The sequence below is a fragment of the Arachis hypogaea genome, chromosome 5 (assembly GCF_003086295.3).
Source record: "Arachis hypogaea cultivar Tifrunner chromosome 5, arahy.Tifrunner.gnm2.J5K5, whole genome shotgun sequence".
Lineage (NCBI taxonomy): Eukaryota > Viridiplantae > Streptophyta > Magnoliopsida > Fabales > Fabaceae > Arachis > Arachis hypogaea.
Window position 1 is genome coordinate 18,057,986 of NC_092040.1, and position 11,076 is coordinate 18,069,061.

The 11,076-nt window shown below is 42.6% G+C and overlaps 1 non-coding gene across 1 annotated transcript; it reads left to right on the top strand.

Moving 5' to 3' along the window:
* Positions 1–10,351: 10,351 nt before the first annotated feature.
* Positions 10,352–10,459, top strand: LOC112804727 (small nucleolar RNA R71). Its single transcript, XR_003203345.1, has one exon. It is a non-coding gene; the product is annotated as a small nucleolar RNA R71 (small nucleolar RNA).
* The last annotated feature ends 617 nt before the right edge of the window (positions 10,460–11,076 follow it).

An 11,076-nucleotide genomic window follows, 5' to 3' on the forward strand; every position in this document is an offset into this window, starting at 1 on the left:
TATAGACCGTAGCTTCAATGCCCTCATTACACTCATGGGACCAAAATCCACCATCTTTCCTCTCACAAAGCTTATATACGACTCATCTTTCTTATCATACCGGACTGCATTTGCATAAAATTCTCTTATGAGGTTTGCATTCACCTTAGTGACCGGGTCAGTGAGGAGCTCCCATCTTTTCCTTTTTACCTTCTCTGAGATTTCCGAGCACTCACTCTTCCTAACTTGAAATCCCGACTCATAGATGATTTCCTTACCAACCATCCACCCGTATTCCAATGCATGATGCAAGCTTCTAAACCTCTTCTCATCATACGGGTGTTCCTCCATGGGTTCCTTTCCCTTCCTTCTCTTGGCACTTGAGGATGCCATGAATAATAGTTCTTATGTGAAGGTGGTAAGGTTGTGGAGACTTCTGGTTGTTTAGGGTTTTATGGCAATGAAGAGAGTGAGGGGGAGGGAACGTTTGTAATGAGATAAGAGGTGCTGAGTTTCTAAATGGATATCTATGAAGAGTGTGTGATGAAAGTTAAGAATGGGTACGGATCAAGGGCTACTTATACAGGGAGGTTGTAAGTGAATGGATGGTGTGGATTGATGAACTTGTTGCTCGATGGACGGTTGGGGTTATGCATGCTAAAGGATAAGGATCACCACTTTATTGTGGTTATTGGTTCGGTCATCAAGGTTCCTCTTTCTTCCATGTTGCCTGGCAACATTTTCCAATGCATTCTTCCTTGAGTCATGTGTGTGTATCTCTTCATAAAGTGCTGAACCTGTCCTATCAATCTCCTCAATGCTCCTTTCTTTTCCCTATAAAGATGAAATAAGAACAGTAAGAACTACCTTTATAAAAGACAAAATTGCTTCAACCTTTACGGCTAGAATAATAAAACAACTTGTTTATTCCTGAATTCCAACTAACTAACTAACTGTGTATCTTTATATGCATATTGGTGGCACCATAGGGTGACACCAAACTTAGTTTGGAGCACTGTGATGAAAGGTTGTGTTCAAAGCTTTAAGAAGAATGCTTTGAACACCAAACTTGTTCTTCACTATATTCTGCATATAAAAATTTCACACGTGTTCGTCAAGTTTTGGTTGGAATTCATGAATATTGATTTATTCACTAACTTCTGAAAGCATGTAAAACATGGGTTGCCTCCCATGAAGCGCTTCTTTAGTGTCACTAGCTTGACGTTACCCCCTTATTATGGTAGTTGGTAATGCTTGAAGTCTTCTCCTCTGGCAGTGGACTTGTATCCATTGGTTATATCAATGATCTCTACATGCTCCAAAGAGAGAACTCTGTTGATGGTGAAGACCTTAGGTAACTGAGATGGTACAGTAGGGAGATTAGGGGGGATATCTGTGAAATAGGCTGAGACTACTTTATCCCCTGGAGAGAAATCTTCCGTAGGGATCTTCTTGTTCCGCCACCCCCTTGGTACCTTCTTCTTTGTCCCTGGTGCTGTTTTCTTACTCTTGGTGGCTTCCTTTTATGATGAGCCTTTGTTGCTGCCTTCACTTGCTTCTGGTGGCTTAGGTTCCTCTAATTTTTCCTTGACCTATGGCACTTGCTGTTCGCCTTGTCCATCAACCCAGTGAATCTCAGAATGGGCTGGTTGTGCTCCAATGCTTGCTTATTCCTTTAGTATCTCATGATGATCTTTGCTCGGTTATTTGTCCTCTTCATCTTTTTCTAGTGAGAGTTCGAAAACACTGAAGCTCAGTTGTTCATCATGGATCCTTAATATTAGCTCCCCTTTCTCCACATCTATGAGTGCTCTAGCAGTAGCTAGAAATGGTCTCCCCAATATGATTGGGTGCAGATGACTCTCTTCCATGTCCAGGATGACAAAGTCTGTTGGGAGAAAGTATTTTCCAACTTTGAGCAACACGTTTTCCACCACTCCTACTGCTTGCTTTTGAGTCTTGTCAGCCAGCCTTATGATTACATCTATAGGTAGTATCTCATTGATCTGTAGCCTTTTTACCAGGGATAGGGGTATTAAGTTGATGCTTGCTCCCAAATCGCAAAGTGCTCTATCAAAATTTGTTTCCCCTATAGCACAAGGGACATGAAAACTCCCTGGGTCTTTTCTTTTCGCAGGCAATTGTGTTTGAATGAGGGTCCTGCAATCCTTGTTCATCACTATAGTCTGGCCCCCCTTGAGTGAGCTCTTCCTGGGAAGTAGTTCCTTCATATACTTGATGAATGCTGGCATTTGCTGAATGACCTTGATGAATGGTATGTTCACATTCAAAGATGCAAACGAGTCTAAGAACCTTGAGTACATTTTCTTTCCCACAGCACCCTTTAGCAGTTGAGGAAATGGTGCATATAGTCTCAGCAGCTCCTGTTGTGAGATTTCTGGTTCTTGTTGGTCTTTCTTCTCCTTCTCTACTAAGGTATTTTCAGGTTGTTCTGACAGCTTGCTTGGCTTGTCTTCAGTCTCCTTGTCATTTGTAGTGACCATATTGCAATCCACCCATCTTACTTTCTTCGTTTCACCTCTCGGATTCTTCTTCGTGTCACTTGGAAAGCCATCAGTGGGTCTGGGAATATTCTCAGACAAATATCCCACTTGGAATTCCAGCTTCTTGATTGCTTCCCCCCGATTCTTCATATTGGCTCTTACCTCCTCTTTGAACACCTTATTGTCTTGAATGTCTTTGCATACGCTTTCAAGTAAGGTTTCAATCTTAGAGATTCTGTCATCAAGTGATGGTATGTTAAGGGTAGAAGTAGAAGGGTGAGATGTATTGATGTGGTTTTGTGGGTATGTCCTCTGTGTGAATTGTTGGGGAGCTGTGTTGTTGTTAGAGTTGTGACGTCTCTGATCTTGGCCTTAGTCTTATTGACTACCCCACCCAAAGTTTGGGTGATTCCTCCATCCAGGGTTGTAGGTCTTGGAGTATGGATCATGGTTGTGTCTATGTGAATTCCCAATGTAGTTTGCTTGCTCCTGAGTGCCTTCTTCCTCTTCACTTGCTTCCTCTTGAGTTGAAGTGGTGATCGCTGCTACTTGACTTCTCTCCATCTTCTTGGTGAGGTCAGCTAGCTGCTTGGTGATGAGCTTGTTTTGAGCCAGCAGAGCATCTACATTGTTCAGCTCCGTTACCCCTCTAGTGTTCCCTCTTTCGGAAGCATAGAAGTAGTCATTCTCAACTACAGTTTCAATGACATCTATGGCTTCCTCAATGGTCTTCTTCTTGTTCAAAGAACCTCCGGATGAATGGTCTACGGCCTTCTTTGATTCATATGACAGTCCTTCATAGAAGATGTGCAGCTGCACCCATTTATTGAACATATCAGATGGACATCTCCTTGTTAGGTCTTTAAACCTCTCCCATGCTTCATATAGAGTCTCACCATCTTGTTGCCTGAAAGTTTGGACCTCTGCTCTCAGCCGATTGACTCGTTGAGGGGGGTAAAATCTTGCTAAGAATTTGTTCATAACATCATCCCAAGTTGTCAAGCTCTCCATTGGAAAAGACTCCAACCACTTGGTTGCCTTGTCTCTGAGAGAGAATGGGAACAACAACAGTCTATAGGCGTCAGGTTGAACGCCATTAGACTTCACTGTGTCACATATTCTTAGGAAGGTGTTTAAGTGTTGGTTGGGGTCTTCTTGGACACCTCCTCTAAACGAGCAATTGTTCTGAACAAGGGTGATGAGCTGTGGCTTTAGTTCAAAGTTGTTGGCATGGATGGTTGGTTTTTGGATTCTACTTCCGCAGTTTCCTGGGTTTGGGTTAATGTAAGAGCCCAAGACTCTTCTATCTTCCCCACTAGGATTTGCTCTACCTCCTCCACCATGGTTGTGCACCTCTTCCTCACGATGGTCTTCCATGGTTGTTTCAAAGTATTCTTCACAGTGTTCCTCCTCTTCTTCAGCACCCACTACACGTTTTTCTTTTGCCTCCCTTCTTAATCTTAAGAAGGTTCTCTCAGGTTCAGAATCAAAGGAAGTTGAAGCTCCGCTTCTTCTCCCTGTCATACAACCAACAGAGTGCAAGCAAAGTGGTAGCGCGAAATTGTGAACAATACTTTTCACAACTCTCATAATCCCCGGTCATGAACCCCAAAAACTTGGTGTTCAATACCATGGCATTACACAACTTCGCACAACTAACCAGCAAGTGCACTGGGTCGTCCAAGTAATAAACCTTACGCGAGTAAGGGTCGATCCCACGGAGATTGTTAGTATGAAGCAAGCTATGGTCATCTTGTAAATCTTAGTCAGGCAAACTCAAATGGATATGGTGATGAACGAAATAAACATAAAGGTAAAGATAGAGGTACTTATGTAATTCATTGGTAGGAACTTCAGATAAGCGCATGAAGATGCCTTCCCTTCCGTCTCTCTGCTTTCCTACTGTCTTCATCCAATCCTTCTTACTCCTTTCCATGGCAAGCTTATGTAGGGTTTCACCGTTGTCAGTGGCTACCTCCCATCCTCTCAGTGAAAATGTTCCTATGCTCTGTCACAGCATGGCTAATCATCTGTCGATTCTCGGTCAGGCCGGAATAGAATCCAGCGATTCTTTTGCGTCTGTCACTAACGCCCCGCCTGCTAGGAGTTTGAAGCACGTCACAGTCATTCAATCATTGAATCCTACTCAGAATACCACAGACAAGGTTAGACCTTCTGGATTCTCTTGAATGCCGCCATCAGTTCTAGCCTATACCACGATGACTCTGATCTCACGGAATGGTTGGCTCGGTTGTCAGGCGAGCACTCGGTTGTCAGGCGATCAACCATGCATCGTGCAATCAGGAATCCAAGAGATATTCACCCAATCGAATGTAGAACGGAGGTGGTTGTCAGTCACACGTTCATAGGTGAGAATGATGATGAGTGTCACGGATCATCACATTCATCAAGTTGAAGAACAAGTGATATCTTAGAACAAGAATAAGCGGAATTGAATGGAAGAACAATAGTAATTGCATTAATACTCGAGGTACAGCAGAGCTCCACACCTTAATCTATGGTGTGTAGAAACTCCACCGTTGAAAATACATAAGAACAAGGTCTAGGCATGGCCGAATGGCCAGCCTCCCAATGAGGGTTCAATCATAAAAACATGATCAAAAGCTCTAAAGATTGAAAGATCTCAATACAATAGTAAAAGGTCCTATATATAGAAAACTAGTAGCCTAGGGTGTACAGAGATGAGTAAATGACATAAAAATCCACTTCCGGGCCCACTTGGTGTGTGCTTGGGCTGAGCAATGAAGCATTTTCGTGTAGAGACTCTTCCTGGAGTTAAACGCCAGCTTTTATGCCAGTTTGGGCGTTTAACTCCCATCTTGGTGCCAGTTCCGGCGTTTAACGCTGGAATTTCTGAGGGTGAATTTGAACACCGGTTTGGGCCATCAAATCTTGGGAAAAGTATGGACTATCATATATTGCTGGAAAGCCCAGGATGTCTAATTTCCAACGCCGTTGAGAGCGCGCCAATTGGACTTCTGTAGCTCCAGAAAATCCACTTCGAGTGCAGGGAGGTCAGAATCCAACAGCATCTGCAGTCCTTTTTAGTCTCTGAATCAGATTTTTGCTCAGGTCCCTCAATTTCAGCCAGAAAATACCTGAAATCACAGAAAAACACACAAACTCATAGTAAAGTTCAAAAAAGTGAATTTTAACTAAAAACTAATAAAAATATACTAAAAACTAACTAGATCCTACCAAAAACATACTAAAAACAATGCCAAAAAGCGTACAAATTATCCGCTCATCACAACACCAAACTTAAATTGTTGCTTGTCCTCAAGCAACAGAAAATCAAATAAGATAAAAAGAAGAGAATATGCAATGAATCCCAAAAACATCTGTGAAGATCAGTATTAATTAGATGAGCGGGGCTTTTAGGTTTTTGCCTCTGAATAGTTTTGGCATCTCACTCTATCCTTTGAAATTCAGAATGATTGGCTTCTTTAGGAACTCAGAATCCAGATAGTGTTATTGATTCTCCTAGTAAAGTATGATGATTCTTGAACATAGCTACTTATTGAGTCTTGGCTGTGGCCCAAAGCACTTTGTCTTCCAGTATTACCACCGGATACATACATGCCACAGACACATAATTGGGTGAACCTTTTCAGATTGTGACTCAGCTTTGCTAAAGTCCCCAATTAGAGGTGTCCAGGGTTCTTAAGCACACTCTTTTTGCCTTGGATCACAACTTTATTTCTTTCTTTCTTCTCTCTCTTTTTTTTTCGTTTTCTTTTTCTCTTTTTTTTTTGAGTAGAAATGCTTTTTCTTGCTTCAAGAATCATTTTAATGATTTTTCAGATCCTCAGTAACATGTCTCCTTTTTCATCATTCTTTCAAGAGCCAACATTCATGAACCACAAATTCAAGATACATATGCACTGTTTAAGCATACATTCAGAAAACAAAAATATTGCCACCACATCAAAATAATTAAACTGTTATAAAATTCAAAATTCATGCAATTCTTTCCTTTTCAATTAAGCACGTTTTTATTCAAGAAAGGTGATGGATTCATAGGACATTCATAACTTTTAGGCATAGACACTAAGACACTAATGATCACAAGACACAAACATGGATAAACATAAGCATTAATTTTCGAAAAACAGGAAAATAGAGAACAAGGAAATTAAAGAACGGGTCCACCTTAGTGATGGCGGCTCTTTCTTCCTCTTGAAGATCCTATGGAGTGCTTGAGCTCCTCAATATCTTTTCCTTGTCTTTGTTGCTCCTCCCTCATGATTCGTTGATCTTCTCTAACTTCATGGAGGATGATGGAGTGTTCTTGGTGCTCCACCCTTAGTTGTCCCATGTTGGAACTCAATTCTCCTAGGGAGGTGTTCAGTTGCTCCCAATAGTTTTGTGGAGGAAAGTGCATCCCTTGAGGAATCTCAGGGATCTCATGATGAGTGGGGTCTCTTGTGTGCTCCATCCTCTTCTTAGTGATGGGCTTGTCCTCATCAATGGGGATGTCTCCCTCTATGTCAACTCCAACTGAATAACAGAGGTGACAGATGAGATGAGGAAAGGCTAACCTTGCCAAGGTAGAGGACTTGTCCGCCACCTTATAGAGTTCTTAGGCTATAACCTCATGGACCTCTATTTCTTCTCCAATCATGATACTATGGATCATGATAGCCCGGTCTATGGTAACTTCGGACCGGTTGCTAGTGGGAATGATTGAGCGTTGGATAAACTCCAATTATCCTCTAGCCACGGGTTTGAGGTCATGCCTTCTCAATTGAACCGGCTTTCCTCTTGAATCTCTCTTCCATTGGGCGCCCTCTTCACATATGATTGTGAGGACTTGGTCCAACCTTTGATCAAAGTTGACCCTTCTAGTGTAAGGATGTTCATCTCCTTGCATCATGGGCAAGTTGAATGCCAACCTTACACTTTCCGGACTAAAATCAAAGTATTTCCCCCGAACCATAGTAAGATAATTCTTTGGATTCGGGTTCACACTTTGATCATGGTTCTTAGTGATCCATGCATTGGCATAGAACTCTTGAACCATCAAGATTCCGACTTGTTGAATGGGGTTGGTAAGAACTTCCCAACCTCTTCTTTGGATCTCATGTCGGATCTCCGGATATTCACCCTTTTTGAGTGAAAAAGGGACCTCGGGGATCACCTTCTTCAAGGCCACAACTTCATAGAAATGGTCTTGATGCACCCTTGAGATGAATCTTTCCATCTCCCATGACTCGGAGGTGGAAGCCTTGCCTTCCCTTTCCTCTTTCTAGAGGTTTCTCTGGCCTTGGATGCCATAAATGGTTATGGAAAAACAAAAAGCAGTGCTTTTACCACACCAAACTTAAAATGTTTGCTCGTCCTCGAGCAAATTAAGAAAGAAGAGAGTAGAAGAAGAAGAAATGAAGGAGATGGGAATGGCTTTTGTTTTCGGCCAAGAAGGGGAAGAAGTGGTGTTTAGGTTGTGTGAAAATGAAGGAGTGAAGATGGGTTTATATAGGAGAGGGGGAAGGGTAGGTTCGGCCATTTGAGGGTGGGTTTGGGTGGGAAAGTGGTTTGAATTTGAATGGTGAGGTAGGTAGGGTTTTATGAAAGATGGATGTGAGTGGTGAAGAGAAAGATGGGATTTGATAGGTGAAGGGTTTCTGGGGAAGAGGTGTTGAGGTGATTGGTGAATGGGTGAAGAAGAGAGAGAGAGTGGTAGGGTAGGTGGGGATCCTGTGGGGTCCACAGATCCTGAGGTGTCAAGGAAAAGTCATCCCTGCACCAAATGGCAAGCAAAATCTCGTTTTGTGCCAATTCTGGCGTTAAACGCCGGGCTGGTGCCCATTTCTGGCGTTTAACGCCAGCTTCTTGCCCATTTCTGGCATTTAACGCCAGTCTGGTGCCCCTTTTTGGCGTTAAACGCCCAGAATGGTGCCAGACTGGGCGTTAAACGCCCAACAGCTAACCTCACTGGCGTTTAAACGCCAGTGGGTGCGTCCTCCAGGGTGTGCTGTTTTTCTTCCTGTTTTTCATTCTGTTTTTGCTTTTTTCATTAATTTTGTGACTTCTCCTGATCATCAACCTACAAAAAAGATAAAATAACAAAAGAAAAATATGTAAAATATAACATTGGGTTGCCTCCCAACAAGCGCTTCTTTAATGTCAGTAGCTTGACAGAGGGCTCTCATGGAGCCTCAGAAATGCTCAGAATCATGTTGGAACCTCCCAACACCAAACTTAGAGTTTGAATGTGGGGGTTCAACACCAAACTTAGAGTTTGGTTGTGGCCTCCCAACACCAAACTTAGAGTTTGACTGTGGGGGCTCTGTTTGGCTCTGTTTTGAGAGAAGCTCTTCATGCTTCTTCTCCATGGTGACAGAGGGATATCCTTGGGCCTTAAACACCAAGGATTCTTCATTCACTTGAATGATCAACTCTCCTCTATCAACATCAATCACAGCCCTTGCTGTGGCTAGGAAGGGTCTGCCAAGGATGATGGATTCATCCATACACTTCCTAGTCTCTAGGACTATGAAATCAGTAGGGATGTAATGGTCTTCAACTTTAACCAGAACATCCTCTACAAGTCCATGGGCTTGCTTTCTTGAGTTGTCTGCCATCTCTAGTGAGATTTTTGCAGCTTGTACCTCAGAGATCCCTAACTTCTCCATTACAGAGAGAGGCATGAGGTTTACACTTGACCCTAAGTCACACAAGGCCTTCTTGAAGGTCATGGTGCCTATGGTACAAGGTATTGAAAACGTCCCAGGATCCTGTCTCTTTTGAGGCAGTTTTTGCCTAGACAAGTCATCTAGTTCCTTGGTGAGCAAAGGGGGTTCATCCTCCCAAGTCTCATTTCCAAATAACTTGTCATTCAGCTTCATGATTGCTCCAAGGTATTTAGCAACTTGCTCTTCAGTGACATACTCATCCTCTTCAGAGGAAGAATACTCATCAGAGCTCATGAATGGCAGAAGTAAGTCCAATGGAATCTCTATGGTCTCAGTTTGAGCCTCAGATTCCCATGGTTCCTCATTGGGGAACTCATTGGAGGCCAGTGGACGCCCAGTGAGGTCTTCCTCAGTGGCGTTCACTACCTCTTCTTCCTCCCAAAATTCGGCCATGTTGATGGCCTTGCACTCTCCTTTTGGATTTTCTTCTGTATTGCTTGGAAGAGTACTAGGTGGGAGTTCAGTAATTTTCTTGCTCAGCTGACCCACTTGTCCCTCCAAATTTCTAATGGAGGACCTTGTTTCAGTCATGAAACTTTGAGTGGTTTTGATCAGATCAGAGACCATGGTTGCTGAGTCAGAGTTATTCTGCTTAGAACTCTCTGTCTGTTGCTGCGAAGATGATGGAAAAGGCTTGCTATTGCTAAACCTGTTTCTTCCACCATTATTGTTGTTGAAACCTTGTTGAGGTCTCTATTGATCCTTCCATGAGAAATTTGGATGATTTCTCCATGAAGGAATATAGGTGTTTCCATAGGGTTCTCCCATGTAATTCACCTCTTCCATTGAAGGGTTCTCAGGATCATAGGCTTCTTCCTCAGATGAAGCCTCCTTAGTACTGCTTGGTGCATTTTGCATTCCAGACAGACTTTGAGAAATCATATTGACTTGTTGAGTCAATATTTTATTCTGAGCCAATATGGCATTCAGAGTGTCAATCTCAAGAACTCCTTTCTTCTGACTAGTCTCATTGTTCACAGGATTTCTTTCAGAAGTGTACATGAATTGGTTATTTGCAACCATTTCAATCAGTTCTTGAGCTTCAGTAGGCGTCTTCTTCAGATGAAGAGATCCTCCTGCAGAGCTATCCAAAGACATCTTGGATAGTTCAGAGAGACCATCATAGAAAATACCTATGATGCTCCATTCAGAAAGCATATCAGAAGGACACTTTCTGATTAATTGTTTGTATCTTTCCCAAGCTTCATAGAGGGATTCTCCTTCCTTCTGTCTAAAGGTTTGGACTTCCACTCTAAGCTTACTCAATTTTTGAGGTGGAAAGAACTTTGCCAAGAAGGCATTGACTAGCTTTTCCCAAGAGTCCAGGCTTTCTTTAGGTTGTGAGTCCAACCATGTCCTAGCTCTGTCTCTTACAGCAAAAGGGAATAGCATAAGTCTGTAGACCTCAGGGTCAACCCCATTAGTCTTGACAGTGTCACAGATTTGCAAGAATTCAGCTAAAAACTGATGAGGATCTTCCAATGGAAGTCCATGGAACTTGCAATTCTGTTGCATTAGAGAAACTAATTGAGGCTTAAGCTCAAAGTTGTTTGCTCCAATGGCAGGGATAGAGATGCTTCTCCCATAGAAGTCGGGAGTAGGTGCAGTAAAGTCACCCAGCACCTTCCTTGCATTGTTGGCATTGTTGTTGTTTTCGGCTGCCATGAGTTCTTCTTCCTTGAAGAATTTGGTCAGATCCTCTAAAGAGAGTTGTGCTTTGGCTTCTCTTAGCTTTCTCTTCAAGGTCCTTTCAGGTTCAGGGTCAGCCTCAACAAGAATGCTTTTGTCTTTGCTCCTGCTCATAAGAAAGAGAAGAAAACAAGAAAATATGGAATCCTCTATGTCACAGTATAGAGATTCCTTGAGGTGTCAGAGGA